This window comes from Empidonax traillii, unplaced genomic scaffold (assembly GCF_003031625.1).
Source record: "Empidonax traillii isolate 1590-97213 ecotype Southwest subspecies unplaced genomic scaffold, ASM303162v1 scaffold608:size386988, whole genome shotgun sequence".
Lineage (NCBI taxonomy): Eukaryota > Metazoa > Chordata > Aves > Passeriformes > Tyrannidae > Empidonax > Empidonax traillii.
In genome coordinates, this window is record NW_020955801.1 from 42,553 (window position 1) to 58,510 (window position 15,958).

Consider the following 15,958-nt stretch of genomic DNA (forward strand, 5'->3'; position numbering starts at 1 on the left):
ATTAATTTCCTAAACTGTCTCTGGAGCTCCTGTCAGTGACAGTGCCCTCCTCTCTGATATGGCAGACTGCAGGTGCACTGACTTCTAATTCAGTGTCTGCAGTGATTAGGATTTGTTCTCTTTATTTGTTGAGATTTTTCTTAGATCCTTTCACTTCCATCTTTAGTTGTTGCATGCCTCGTTTTTTTGGCAATATCCATTATTTTTGTTAGTTCCAGTTAGCGTAAGATTTTGTCAGTCGTAGTAATACTTTTGCATGTTATTGTCATTAAGAAATAGTAGTGGGCAACTTTCAGTTTTCCCTTTGGATAAGTGGAAGTGATGCACCTTTTTTGGAAAGTGCTTTTGACTTACCGATTGAAAGCTCTCTTTTGGAGGTAAGAAGTAGCAATGTTTACTGTAAGCTGTCACCAGTCTGCCAAACTAAGAATCATTTGCCAAGCACTGGCTGCTCACTTGGTACTTCACAGGCATCTCTTAGTGTGCTTCCTTCCACGGTTTCCTTCCTTCCTTGAAGAACACAGGCCTTTTATTTTGATTCACTCTTTGCTTAATTGCTTAACTGCTTTTGTATCAAAAACAGTGTGGGCAGCAGGACTAGGGGAAGCAATTGTCCCTCTTTACTCAGCGCTGGTGAGGCCACATCTCAATCCTGTGTCCAGTTCTGGGCCCCTCACTACAGGAAAGACACTGAGGTGCTGGAGCAAGTCTGGAGAAGGGCAACAGAGTTGGATAAGGGTCTGGAGAGTAAATCATACAAGGAGCAGCTGAGGGAGCTTGAGTTGTGTAGCCTGGAGAAAAGGAGGCTCAGGGGAAACTTTACCTCTCTCTACAACTGCCTGAAAGGAGGTTGTAGCAAGGTGAGGGTCAACATCATCTTCTGAGTACCAGGTGGCAGGACAAGTGAAATATCTCAAGCTGCACCAGGGGAGGTTTAGGTTGGACATCAGGAAGAATTTCTTCACTGAAAGTGGTGATTAAGCATTTGAACAGCCTGCCCAGGGAGGTGATGGAGTCACCACCGTTGGAAGTGTTTACAAAATGACTGGATGTGATGATTAGTGTTCTAGTTTGGTTGACAAGGTGGCCATCAGTTAAAGGTTGGACTCAATGATCTTTCCCAACCTTAGTAATTCTATGAGTTCATTTATCACTGCATGTATGTGTGTATAAAATGAAAGGGGGGACCAAACCAAATTCTCCTTTAATTTCTCACTGCAGTAAACATTTAAAATATTAGGGAAAACTAGCATCCATAGCCTTTGCTGTATGAAGCTGGCTGTGACATAAAACACACAAACAACTCTCAAGGCTGGATTTCTGCTGTTTCTTGAGAAAAGGCTGTGCTTGCCTTAGTTCTGTCAACCGTAGTTATGTAAATATTTGTTCAACTTTTATTTTAGGTGTCTGCTGAATGTCTTGGCAGGTTTCTTGCCGTTATTTTGCTTTATTTTTCCCCCTAAGTGGTGTGGTATACCATGTACAATTGATTTTTAGTAATTCTGAGAACAACCAAACAAATTTAAAGATTATTTGCATAGTATAAATTATCAGATTTATATGCAATAACAAAAGATTGCTAAAGACTTAGTTGTTCAAAGACCAGGCTTTCTCCAATGACTTCTTGTTACAAATGAACATTGTCAAAATGGCTGTAATGTTCACTAATGCAGCACTTTCTTTTTAAATTAATATTATGAATTGTGACATTCAGTGGGACTGCTTGTGATAATAAACACCATGATTCTGTATAATAGAAGTTTGAATGTTCTGGCCCCTACAGTTTCTTCCATCAGCTAATGAGAGTATTTTATATGTGCAAGTGTCAGAGAAATTTAACCATACTGTGTGACTAATACTTAATAATAAGTCTACTTATAATCAGTAAAATATGATCAGAATTGCGTGCAAGTGAGTTTGGGCTAAATAACCCTTTTATTTTTAATTTACTGTAGCTACGTGGATACAGTCCAGAGCATACGTACTCCAAGTTTTATCCAGTGAGATGTACATGATAAAAATTAAAGGGATTTTTTTGTAATTTGGGACTTCAGGAGGACTTTTACATTAGGGCACTTAACCTATGGAATCATCTCCCCAGAGAAGTCTTTGAGATCAGTGTGCTTAGAAGTTTTTGAAGTTGAATACTACAAAATGTTCATGGTTAATATATGTTGAACATTGGCTGAGAGAGAGGCAGAGAAGAGGGCAGGTGTAGATTAGATATTAAGAGGACATTCTTTACTGTGAGTATGGTGAGATACTGGGAGAGGTTGCTCAGAGAACCCATGGATGTCCCATCCCTGGCAGTGTTCAAGGCCAGGTTGGATGGGGGTTTTAGCACCCTGGTCTAGTGGAAGATGTCCCTGCCCACGGCAGGAACATTGTAGCTAAATGATCTTTAAGGTCCCTTCCAACCCAAACTATTCTATAATTAATTTCGTTTTTCCATCCTATTATTTTTTCAACAAGTTTGCTGCCAATTTCTGCCTGTTCCTGTGTAAAGGTACCTGGACTCATTGAATCCTTCTCTTCTTGCATAAAATGCTAGCAGGGAAGTAAGGTTTTTTTTTTTTTGGGGGGGGGCGGCAGAGAAAGCAGCATAATTAGATACTTTGAATCCTTCTACAACCTGTGATTCTTGGCTAACACAGAGAAAGAGAGAAAAAGAGCAGATAGAGGCTTAGGCTGATACGGCAGCAAGCAAGCATCACTGTGTTAGCTGAGGGAGATTGGTTTGTGCCGTGATGTACAGCAAGTCATGTTTCCGTGCTCTTTAATTAAGCAGGGTAACAGCCAGTCTGTTCTTACTGCGGTTTCCAGCTCTGGTTTTAGTTATCTGGGGCGTTGTGATCTGCTCTCCGTGCAAGTCCTCTAATAATAAAATATTCTATTTTGAGCAGCACCATGGAGCTGAAAATGGGGGCTGCATTTCAGTTTGCTCTTGGACCTCTAGGACAGGGCAGCTGTGCGAGGGCTCAGTCAAGGACACTGGCAGTGACATTTTTCATTCTCCCACAAGTGCCAAAGATGCAGTGTTACTAGGCTTGTCACATTCTCTAGCATGCTGAGTTACATGCGAAGAGCAGATACTTCTAAAGTGCTGCATTCATGGTTCATTTGGATGAGCAGGCATTTCTAATTTGGCACCAGCCTAATGAAAAGATGCATTCCATTCCAGATTCCAGCAGCTGCAGACTTCATTGACTCCAAAGATAATGCCTTTAGTTTTGGCTGTGGAACTCGAGTGATACTTCAGCTAACTGCTTCTAAATCCAGAGGTTGTTATACTTAGAGGAAAAATAATGAAATAAAATAGTTACACTTTAAATTCACCCTTATGTTAGTTTTTTGTTTGAATTATTGGTAAATCATAGATATACTGTAGTAGATTAAGTAAGAATTTATGGCATGTTTTATATGCAAAAAAACCCACCCTAGCAAACCCAAAGCATATCTGACAGAAGAGGTAATGCAGAGGACTATGATTTAATATATACATGCTAAGCAGTTGTGCTAGCAGTGGGAATGAGTCGTGTGCCTTCGTTACACATTTCTTTGGATTCTGAGGGGGAGGATGGAGGGTAGCAGCTGAGGTGGAAATTTGATTTTATTATATATTTGGAGGTAACTAGAGTGAATGGTTGGTTTGGCCTTGTATGTTTGAGAATAAAAGTTAAATTTGGATTAGATTCAAATTTAGAGAAAGTGTTTAATGCATGCATTTCACTCTGGCATTCTTTCTCTTTCAATTTCTTTGTAAATAAATTGCACTCTCTGCTACCAAACTGGTAAAAGAAGCCTGTTTCTGAGATACATATTCTTTTCCTAATTTAAATACAGAGCAGATGAGTTCTCCCTTGTGACAGTTTGATAGAAGCATTTATTACCTGGTGCTTCTTTTGATTGCTTTCTTTATCTTAGTCGAAAGATCAGTGTTAAATTTACTTCAGTAGATAAAGTTGAGGGATAATCCATTAGACTTCTGCTGATAGCTGAAAAATAATCCATTGACACCAAGTTTTTAGAGCCATAATCATGGCAATAGAACAGATTGTTCTTGCCATGCTAATTTCAGCTAATTGTACCAACAATAATTGTAACACCTACAGGAATGGTATGCCTGTTTATTTGGAAAAAAGCCAGAGACTAAAGAAGGAGGAAGAGTGCTGTCAACAAGACACTATTAAGTTTTAAACCCATTTTTTACAGATCTGCCCTTGCTGCACATTTAACTTCAACTTTGGAAGTCCTGTATTTTAACAAAGTTATTTTCCTTTCTGTATTTTTGCACTTGACAATAGAAGTTTTCAAGCTTTTTAATAACACTGTCTGAGAACAATATTAAAAACTTTGTTAAGCTGAGAGACAGACACTTGTATAGAGGCATGTTGCACAGAGATTTCCTCCCTGAAAGCTGTGGAATAGACCTTGGTGGTGTTAGAAATGGAATGGGGAGAAGGGTGGAATGGTGCGGTGGGATGTAGAGAACAGTCCAGCTTTTCCATGCAGTGAAGTGAGAATTAGATATTTTTTTTCATGGATGTAGTAGGATGAAAGGTGGGGTAGTAAGCTGTTCTTAGACTAACTGGAGAAGAATCCTAAAAGAAAAGAGCAATATAAGAATATTAAGAATATATAAGAATATATAAGAATTCTTATATTCGTATATATTGGTATATTCGATCTAAGAAATACCTGACATTGCCATTTGTCGTGGTAAGATGACCTGTTTGGGTGTTTCAAAGTGTAAAACTTGGAAATACTACCTAGAACTGCCCAGGAAATAGATGAGACAGTAAGTGATTTCCAGCCTGAATGGTAGAGTCAGGTAATTAAATTTCTCCATTGATACTGAGTAAAAATCATCGTACTGATAGAAGTTATTGTTTCCTGGCACATTTAGGACATGTAACTCAAGTTACTTGGGCTTTTTTAACAGCAAACTATGAATATGGGGATGTCTACCAACCCCTGGGTTTGAGATACTTACCTGAAAAATTTCATAATGAGATTTTTTCTCCTTTTCCTTTTATTATGATTGGCGCCATCTCTTTCAATTGTATTTCATTTCTAAAATAAGCATGTTTAATTTCATGATGAGCCATGACTCTCTGGTAGATGAGCTTTCACCAGTAGAATGGGCGTATTAAATGCAGAAAATTCTTTTGTGTGTGTGTGTGTGTGTTTTGAGATTTTGATTTTAATCCTGACTTCATTCAAGATACCAAAGTGGGAATACTCATTTTTCCTTTTTTTTTCTTTTCTCCCCCCCCCCCCCTCAGGTTTAGCAAAACATCCTTTGGCTTGGGCACTGCTTTGGCACAGTGGCCCATGGAAGTTTTTAAGTCAAAATTGCTTAACGCTGACTTTTTTGCTGAATACCACCATAAGAAAATCTTGGCAGTTTGTTCAAATGTTATCTCTTGGAATTTACTCAAACCCTAAGTTGGGGAGGTAATTCTGATTTATAATTGAGGCGGATAATGTAAATTCATCTTTGTTTTTATAGGCATCCATTCAGAGTAAGTGCTCTGGACTGAAAAAAAAAACCTCAGCAAATAATAAATGTAAAATCCAGATGCAGATCTTAGAAGTGGAGAGCTAAATGCACTTTTTTAACACATAAATGGTATTTCTACTTAAAAACAGGCTAAGCAACTCTGGTATGACTAGATTTCATTAAATTGTAAAAGATTGCAGAAGTATTTAATTTAACAAAGCCCTGTAAACCATTAGACTGCATCCATTTTGTATTCAGTGACAATAATGACTGAGTAAAAGATCTGGTATAAAAGATGTTTTATACTAAGCATGGATCTAACAGTGGTTTTAAATTAGCAATGCATTAATGGCACTTTGCACTGTAGAAGTCTATTTTAAATGAATACCTAGATTGAATAAGTAAATACAGGCTTGCATTTTGTGGAAATCCCCCCAGTTACTCCTTTATCTTCTGTTTGCTCAGCTTTTAGAAAGCATGTATTAAGTCACAATGCTAACTAGAAAAAAAATTAGCTCTGTACTTGTTATCTGACACTTTCTTTACGTGATTCCTCCAAAAAATGCCATCACATTTTCCCCAGTATCCTTTTGTGTAAGCCTAATTAACCTTTTGGAAACACCAACACTATTTTCAGCTTTCATAACAAAATATTGCACGTGATTTTTATAACCTTTTTGCACTCATTTTTTAATACTAGGATAATGCTAAGGTAAAAAGTTTAACAGTGATATTCTGGCTCCTCAGGGGACCACTCAGTGATTTTTACCTTGTCCCTATTAATGAATTCTGTGATCTGAACTCTTTTAAATCTAAAATACTCCCATTTTCTGGAGATGAAATGTGAGATCTAAAGATCTGAGTTAAAACAGATCGAAATCAATGGACGCTGTACTTGAGTCTATTGAGTGCCATACAATGCTAACTACAAATAATTCCTCATTTTCATGACCAAAATTGCAGGTATTTTGTAAGGTGATACTAAAAAAGGCACTGCAAAGACATGCTAAGGGGCTCAGCACAGATGTTTAGTGTGCCATGGTGCTGACTCCAGTAGAATTATTTCAAGTATCTGCAGTTGTCTTCGGGTCAATGAGATCATGGAAAATGAGAGGTACTCTAATTTTGAAAAATCTGGCCAGGATTGTAAAGTAAAGCATGTAAAGTTAGTTGCTGTGTTTTGGCCATAAAATCACTCTGCCTCTCTAGTTTTGATCTGCCAAGTGAGAGTGTTGTCATACCAGCCAGCTGCCAGGAGTATTTTGAGGCTAAATGTATTGATATTTCCAAAATATTGATAATTCACTCATGGAAAGGACCTTGAAGTAATTAATAATTCTCTATTCGTCATAAGAGTAGGGGAGTGTGAAGCAAATAAAGAAAGGATGTCACAATTTATGAGTAGGAAAAAACAAAATACTTGCAGAATGGGTGGTCCCCTCTGTGAACTCAGGTTTCCAGGGCTGTTGCACAAAGGCTGTGAGTGAACATTTAGTTAAAGTCTGGATGATAATGCTAAAGGAGGGGGCACTCATACTATGTGCTTTGAACAATAAGAGATTATGTATAATAACCCTACAAGACTGTACTTTTTTAGCACTTTTTCTGCTGTGTACCTTTATTAAACCTTCTCAGTGAAATAAAAAGTTTCCAGGGATATGCTGAAGGGTACCTGCTCTACCTCTGGCATTCCAGCAAGTGGGTTTTCCTCAGCATAGGCATCTAGTAACAGCCAGCTGGAGGGGGTTTTTGTGATTTGGTCTACTGGATGTTGTAGGACTATCAAAATCCATTTTCACTTCTTACCACTTTGGGTTTGAACTTTGGAACCAGAGGTAACTAATGCCATATACCAGCCTGGCCTAACATGTTACTATTAACTCCAATAATTATAGGTATTTGTGAAAATTTTTCAGTAATAATTACACCCTTTGACAGATTTGTGCCTTGCTGAAAATGTGATTTGTAGTGTGTGCTCTGATTGATTACCCAGTAGTGAGTCTCTCTAACAACATGAACAAATTCTTTATTTTATTACCTGAAACAAAACATTTATCCAAATGTTAATTCAGAAGTTGGACATATTGGTTCCATCTCAGGAAAAACAAATCCCAATTACTTTCAGTTGTCCCTAGTACCTCATAAAGAGGTGGCTTTCTTGTGCACAATCAGTTTACAAGAACAAATGCCAACCGTAAAGATTGGTTTGTTCAGAAATCAAAATATGACGAAGTTTACTTAATCTCTAGAAGAACTGTATTTGAGGGACTGTTTAATTGTATTTGTTTAGCTCACATTCAACAATGACCATTGAATTTAAAAAGTGGTTTGTTTTTTTTTTGTTGTTGAACTAAAGTAAGGAAAGTAACAGAATGAGAAGCAGTACCTATACACAAAGTGAGCTGTGATACCAGAGATAACGTGGTTGGGGATAACAGACCTGAACTTCAGCTTTCACAAGCACTTGTCCACACATGGAATTATTTAGGAACAGTGATTCTTGAATAACTCCATGTGCTGACACTCTTGTTTCTGTCTAGCTTAACACACTTTGATGGGCTAAATTAGACCGAAATAAGGCAACCTTATTCTGGAATAAGTGTGTCTACACATGGAATTATTCGGGAGTAGCTGTTCTTGAGCAGTCCTTACTAAATAATTCCACATGTAGACAGTCCTTTAATCTAGCAAGTTCTTAAGTAATTTCTGAAAACATGACTTAGTTTATTCTGTTATTAAGGGAAAATCTATATGCTTTTATCAAAAGTATTTTGAAAAAGACCCACATTTACGTCCCAGCTGATCTTGGAAGTTGTATGCTGGATTAGGAGGGGGAGAGGGAGTATCTATTGAGTTTTTCCTGATATTATGGAGCAAAACAAGAAAAGTGTATGACAAAATAGCAATTTTCAATACAATGACTCAAAGAGACTACTTAGAATGGTTCTAGAGTATCTTAACTAAAAAAAAGTGGCTTAAGAGAGATGATTATTGCTTTTTTTTTTGCCTATCAGTTTTGCATCTGGTTATATTTAAAAACTAAGACAAGAAATTCTAACTTTTATCAGTGACAAAATAATATTGAAAATTATACTGTTTACCTTACAGTGAAAACTTGTTTTTTATAGCAAGGATATTTTTTCCCCCCCTGTAAATAGGGGCGTGGAAATTCATTACAACCAGGAGTTTAAGGCCAGCGTAACTCAGCGCTTACATTCTACTTAACTATAAATTGTCTTAATGCATTTATCTGATTAACCTGTGTAAGTTACCAGTGGAAATCTGCATAGCTCATAGGACACTGTTCAGCTTGGCTATTTGAAGAGGTATGTTATTTCTTTGAGAACAGATTACATAAGAGGATTCAGAATTTAAAACACATTCTTTGAGAAACCATTGCATTGTCTGTTCTTATGAGAAATTAATTAGCCTCAGGAACAAAATATTCAGAATTTCTCCATAAAGATATTTTCTGCACTGAATGAAAGACTCTACAGTAATTGTTAAGAACTTCTGACAATATTATTTTTTTTAAAAAAGCCTCATTCTGGGTCAGTGTTATTTTTGAGCTCACAAATGTAAACATGCAGCATGGAATATTATTATTAATTCAGAGCAGTGAAACAAATGTGCATGGTTCAGATGGTGGAGAGGTGTTTAAACAAGGAATAAATGTGTATGGCACATGAATACTCAGATGGACCTACTGTTGTATTAATAGTGATGGTTCTGCTGGGACAAGTTATTGCTTCCTGTAGTGAATTTCCTTACAGTGTAGTCAGCAAAATATGTGCGCTCTATTTTTTATTTCTTTCTCTGGCCTACAAATCTTCTATTTTCTATGTGTACACAAAAATGTAGATTTTTCTGCATTGTTTTCTCCCACTCACATGAATCACATTCTTAACTAAAGGCAGCCAAACTAGCCTTCAATGTAAGCCTTTCTTCTAAACACCAACGTTAAAAAATTATCCTGCCGTGAGATCATAGCTGACTTAGTTAAAACAAGGCTGATGTGGAGCAGCATTGTACCTGATTTTCCTATCAGTGTCCTATTCTTTTCTCTCTTTATCATAATGGATCTGGCTAAGAAGAATTGGACTGCAGTTTTGCTCACATAAACAAAAGCGAACTTTGGCAAGATCAAGACATACAGACAGTATTGTTGCAAATTCATAAATGGAATTTCTGTGGATACTTCAAATACCTTTCTGCAGACTACCAATAGCCTCCTTACTGGGCTGAGGTAATTCAGTGTAGGAGACTTGCTGAATAAACAGTAAGGTTATTGCTGTGCTAATGTTCAGACTGTATGTTCATTCTGTATATTACTGTATAACCATGAGCTTATTGAATCAGCAGCGGGAAGGGACTTGCAAAAAACACATGCTACTTTTTGTGGGACACAGTGTGTGTACAACACTGGGCCACAGTACCTCTGATACCAGCAGTCTTTTGGTTGTTTAAAGTCATGGTAAGTTTATTTTCCCACATTAAGAAGCCTGCAAATCTCATAAAACTGGAATTCTGGTTAACAAAGGATTGTGTTAGCAATCTCTCATTTATACCTCTGTCATATGTGTATTGATCACAGCAGTTCTGCTGCAGGCTGGCTTTTAGGTGTTGCCAGACAGGTTCATAAGAGTGCTGCAGACACATGGATAGAGCTATTGATTAGGTTGCTTCCAGTTTCTGAGAAAAACAATGACAATTTTGTCAGGAAAATGAACACAAAAAAAAGGTCTGTTTTTCAAGTGAAAAGGCAGTGCTACCTTTTTACCTTCTAGGGAAAGACACTTCTCTGCTTGGGGAATTGCTTTGTATCCCTTGTTTTTGTCATGGTGCTTCCTGAGTGGCAGACCTCTGAGTTTTCACCCTCTCTCAAGCTACAGCTGGTAAGATCTGCAGTTTAAAGTCTATTTAGACTAGGGCTGCATCCCCTTCTGTTTGTGCACAGTTCTCTCATTAAATGCTCATGCAGCTCTTCCAGACCCAGTGAAAGGCATCTGCCAATTGCCTTTATGATAAACAGGATTATATGTGGTGTAGTAGAGCCCATGAGGGAAAAATCTCTTTTTAAGCCCCATGTCAGGATTTTGTTTGAGATAATCTCAGGTTTTCACATAGCTGTATTAAATAAGATATGTTCAAAACATTGTTTAGCATTAGGCCAGATACCTAGTACTGGTTTAGGAGCATTTAACTTCAAAATGACTGCAGCATCCCTTTCCTGCTCCATGTAAACCGGCAAATTGAAATTCATTGTTTGCTTTGGGGTTACACTGGTCTTTCAATTGAATACTGTGCTCCAGAGCCCCTTTGGGTGAGATAGTGTTCTGGTCCATATGCAGCTGCCTTTCTGTTAAGTAACGTGCTGCTCCTCTAAAACCTTTGAGGAGGAAGCGACCAAGTATCAGTGAAAAGTTTCTTGTGGATTCGTGCTTCCTGCTTAGTGCTCTGTGTAAATCTAAGTCCTGTGTTTGCTAGATTTTATTTTTTTTTTTTTAATATGAAGTGGAAAAAAAACCCACTTTCTTGTTTGGAAAGTGTTAAAAAGAAACTGAAGTGTATATGTGTTTAGGTGCAGATAGATGTGCATTTTGTTAGCATGTCAGACTGACCCGACCTTTCTGTGTAAACAGGGTTAATGAACCTTGCAAGGCACAGGATTAACAAGACGAAAAAGGAGCTCAGGAATAGTGAAAATGGCGTCAGTATTAACTGGAGAAATGGATTGCTCTCCAAGTTTGTCCATTTGGCAGCACTTGTGAGCAAGCAATGTGACATTTCCTCTCTTTTTTTTTTTCTTCATTTCATTCCTTGGCCCATTCTTTGCACTCTGCCAGCTATTCAAGAAATGGACTTGATTTCATCTGTGCAAAAGGTGCGGTTTACAGATGCCTCCTGATCCTTTAAGGTTGTTCATTCCAGAGCAACACAAAACTAAAATACGCCTTGTGAATTTAGTATCTTGTGATTTAGCATCTGTGAGTGTGTATGATGACTGTAACTAGAAAGGGTAAAAACAGGCTAAGGCTGCTACTGCTGTAAAATTATTTTTATTGTGTAAGTCTTGTGGGCACTCTCTGTGACAAGTTGCAGTATGAACATATAAAGAGCCCAAATTAAGCCATGACTGTAGTCTTAAATAATTATTAACGGAAATACATGTTTATGAATAGGGGTGCTATGGGTTTATGTATTATGTAAAAATTGAAATGCATTACTATTTTAAAAAGAACACTATTATCTCATCCCTACCCCTTTTCTCCCTGCCCCCTATGTTTTACATTTTCTTTCCTCTAAAAGAAACCCTTTCTGATTAAGGATCATGTTGAAAACTCAGCAGTTTTTAATCCAACTCTCTGCAGGCTGCAGTTCATGCTTCATTTAACTGATCAGTTCCACTGCTACATTACTAGACAAAATCACCAGTTTGAAGAGAGAAGCAATTACAGTGAGTCATAAAAACAGAAGACCCCACATTTTAAGAAAAGAAATGCATTTTAAAAACTCTCCCCTTCTCATTTGGAGATTATTTGGAGGGTGTTTTTGTGCATGACTAAATGAATAGAACACTTTTCAATGTTTTGCTACACTTGCTATGATGAATCCAGATCAAAACATAAAGTACGTGCTCAGCTGTTCAGCAGAGACTGTTAAAAAGATTATTCTGCGTGCTTTGAATAGTGTGGATGCATGTGAAAAAGTTTCAGCAAAGTAATGTATAAATGCTGGTGTGAACTATGAGTGTCAGACTTGATCTGTAATTGTTAGTGTAATCCTTGAGGTTAGTATAAATAGGGCTCCAAATCAGCAAAACTGATCCTCATTATTTTCTGGAGTTGCTGGGATATAACAGATGTATTGACAGGGACAACAAATCAGACACTGAGAGGAGATGCTGTGGGGCCCTAAATACTCCCATGGACTATTGCATAGGACTTGTTTAACCTGTTCATCTTGTCGTGCCTTAATCCTGGAGAGTCCTTGCTAGTGGATGTTCTTGACCTAAATCCTAACAGGTTCAATACAGTTGCAACATGTACCTTGAAGGTTCAGAAAGTAGTAATTCTTTTTTTTAAATTTTTTCTTATTCTTACTATTTTTTCATATTAATGCTTGTGCTGACAAGTTCATATTAGCTCTTTCTTTAGCACAATACTCTTTAAATAGGAAACAATGCTTGCTAGTGAGGGTTTTCTTTTCTCCATTCTCCCCTCATTCCCATTTTTCTGTGTTCTTTCAATTTCTGTTCTTCATCAAGCCTTCTTCTAAGATTACTGACAAGAGTTAGACTAGACCACCGTATTGTAGCTGAAATTATAATGTCTTGCAACAGACACCTGAAATTTGGACATTTGAAACACTGGAAATTTTGTATTAAAATATAAATCTACTATATATTGGCTCAGTACCTAAATATTTATGCTCCTCTTTTGAATAAGAAAGACACTATTTTCTTGCTAGAGCTTATCCTGATACCTTAGATATTTAGGCATTGTGCGGTGGGTTACTCACATGAACCCAGTCATTACTGATCACATGGAAAAAATCCACGTTGACTATATTCACAGTTATCACTTGCACATGTGCTGGCATGCTATGAAAACAGGAGCATCATAGAAGTTGAAAAGTTGATCAGATAGCTCTGCCTCTGATTATCTGGTGTCAGATTATTTTTTGCAGCATAGCCTCATGAGAATCTATTGCGACAATGCAAAAAAAAAAAAACTACTTGTTTTGAGCAGTTTAGTTGGTGCCCTAGAGGTGAAAAATGTGTTCTAGTATACAGGGATTTGTTGCAAATATTCCTAAAGCAGTGTGGCACCTCGTGTGAGGCATTACAGTCTGTGACCAGTGACATAAGATCATGACATTTGTCTTGTGAGAACAGATTCAAGTACTTTACCTGACCACTGTGTTGCAGCTGAGTCATGTGGGTTTTCTTTTTCTTCTAACATGGAGCTTTATTTTCCACAGCAGTAAATGTATTTTTCCATATGATGTGAGCCAAAGTCTGCTTGGAGCACCACCTGCTTAGATGAAGCAAATTCCTTCCCAAAATACAGCCCTTTATAAGATGTATCCAGTTCTGACAGGAACAGAATTATATACATATTCTTTACTTTTACTCTGAACTGATGCTCAACTTAGTCCATTCTTTTTTTTTTAAACAATCTTACAGTGACAAAATAATATGAGACAACAGTCCGTATGACTTAGCTGTATGTTAGTCATTAAAGACTTAAATATGAAATATTTTCAGAAATCAGAATTTGACACACCTAAAAAAAAATTCTCTTCTTTAAGGAGCACCCAATAGCCAAAATGAGATTGAATTATTTGCCAAGTTCTTCTTAAATTGTTTGAAAAATAATACATTTCTCTCTTAGCAAAACCACACTAATTGAAGCTGAATGGGATATACTGATGCATTGAATGTTATCGATGCATTTTGCTACTGATAGTATTTCAGGCTCAGGGACTTGGAGATCTCTGAAAGCACAAGGATTTTTTTGTAAATTTTTATATTTTTATGATGTAGGTAGGTGACAACGTGACAGATTCTATGTTAGCGTGTAGCATTTCCTTTAGAAGTAGCACTGCCAGTGAAGGAGAGATTACTAAAAAGTCCAGTAAATATCATTTGGTCCTCTAACTAATCCTCATATTTTTGGAGTCAGAGGGAGAAAATGCTATGTGGGTTGAGGGTTTTTTTTTTAATTGTTATTACTTATGAAAAGTTACCTTAGGTTAATCCATTTTGAATGTCAAGAGGATAAATCTGACAGGAGTCAGAAGAGCTCCAGTGGGACTAGCACTACAAGTTACAAAACAGCTAACATCATCCAAGACTAATTTCTTTCCCCTGTTTGTCCTACTGTGGAGGGAGAGTTAAAAGGCAATTCTTGGAGAGTTGAAAGGCTCCATAATAGGGCTCCTCTCTCTAAGGGAGTAAAACTGCTTTGTGGCCTTTGTCTTCAGGCTGCTAATAAACCATCCCATGCTGTGAGGCTTTGAGTTCACTCTTAATTCAGCTTCAGTTCAGCTTCCATCAGCTTTGGTTTCCCTGTCTTTGTGAGTTGCTTTTTCCTTAAATACATGGTGTATCTAACTCACATTTGAGCTTCTTCATTCATTGCCTGAGTTTATAAATGTACCGGTTTCATAAAACCCTGCTTGGAAATTTTAGTCAAAACATAGAAATCACCAGAAGCATTTCAGTAGCTGAGAGTTTTGGTGGTTACTGCTGTCTTTCTGTTAGTCTCTCGGAGTGCACATCTTTTTTTATCTTAAAGCAACTTAAAAATGTAAGGATACATTTTCCATATGAATCTGTGTTAGATCTTCTGGACTGTTCATGAAGGCACATTATTCTGTATAGTTGGGGTTTGGCTGATCTGACTCCTTCCCCCCAGTCCCCAATTATGTGACCAATTTAGTAACATTTGTCTATTGTTTCTGCCCCTGCTTTTCCAGATAAGACCAAAATGTAGTACTTGGACTTGTAAATGCCAAGGAATTTGCACTTGGCAAATTACAGATTTGGCAAGAGATGATTTGGGGGGATGTTCAGTTAATTTAGCAATCCATGAGGTCTGATACTTAGGGAGCAGCTGTAATGGGACAATTCCAGCCCTGCCAGCCCAGCAAGGTGCTGTTTACTGCCTTTCTGCCTTTGTACCTAGACAGAGTTTAGAGAATAGGGGGAGACGGGGGGAGTGTGACAGGAGATCTCTCACCTTCTGTGGGGAAGCTACTACATGCCTGTGATGGTGGCCAGGGTTGAGCAGGCAGCACTTCCCTCTCCATGTGGTTATCTTTCAGGTCTCAGGGATCAGGGTGGTGCTGTTCTGTGCCCTCTGATGCTTAACCCTTAAACTGCCACTCTCATAGAGTGGCCAGCACTGAATCATGTGGGAGCACAGGACATGCACAGTCAGTGCCCCTGGGCTTCAGAACAGCTGTTCTCTCTAATATTGGTGTGATTGTGTCCAGAGCCAGAGGGAGCTCTTAAAATAAAATTAAAACAGATAAAATAAAGGATCCCCGGTACTTGCCTTGTTTGGGGTTTTACTCTAAACACTTGCCTAATTAATTAAATGTCCCTGCAAGTCACATCCTTTTCAAATGAGCTTAAAATAGTTCCAGTTTCTGTTAGAAGTCATTTGAAGAGGTGTGGTGGTGCTGCTGCATATCCCACTGAGCATTGCTTGCATGTGTGCAGGCACACTTCCAGCATTAAGAGTACAGGAAATAAGTGGGTGAGGGTAGTGTGGGGCAGCATGTTACTTAGGGAACAGGGGAAAAGTCTCATGCAGGAGAAATGCTGGATGAAGTACCATGAATTTAGTAGTGTGCTGAGGCAAAATCATATTAAAAAGTTGGACAGTCTTTACTAAAAGGAAGAAAATTTGTAGATTGGTCTCACAGATCTAATATGTGACCTTT

At 37.8% G+C, this 15,958-nt stretch overlaps 1 protein-coding gene across 1 annotated transcript in view; it reads left to right on the forward strand.

The window, feature by feature from the left end:
* The first annotated feature begins 339 nt into the window (after positions 1 to 339).
* LOC114065041 (potassium voltage-gated channel subfamily KQT member 1-like) overlaps positions 340 to 15,958 on the forward strand; it is a 186,637-nt gene continuing 171,018 nt past the window's right edge. The window contains exon 1 of the mRNA XM_027898623.1: positions 340 to 377. The gene's annotated coding sequence lies outside the window, so the exon portion shown is untranslated. The remainder of the gene's footprint in view (positions 378 to 15,958) is intronic.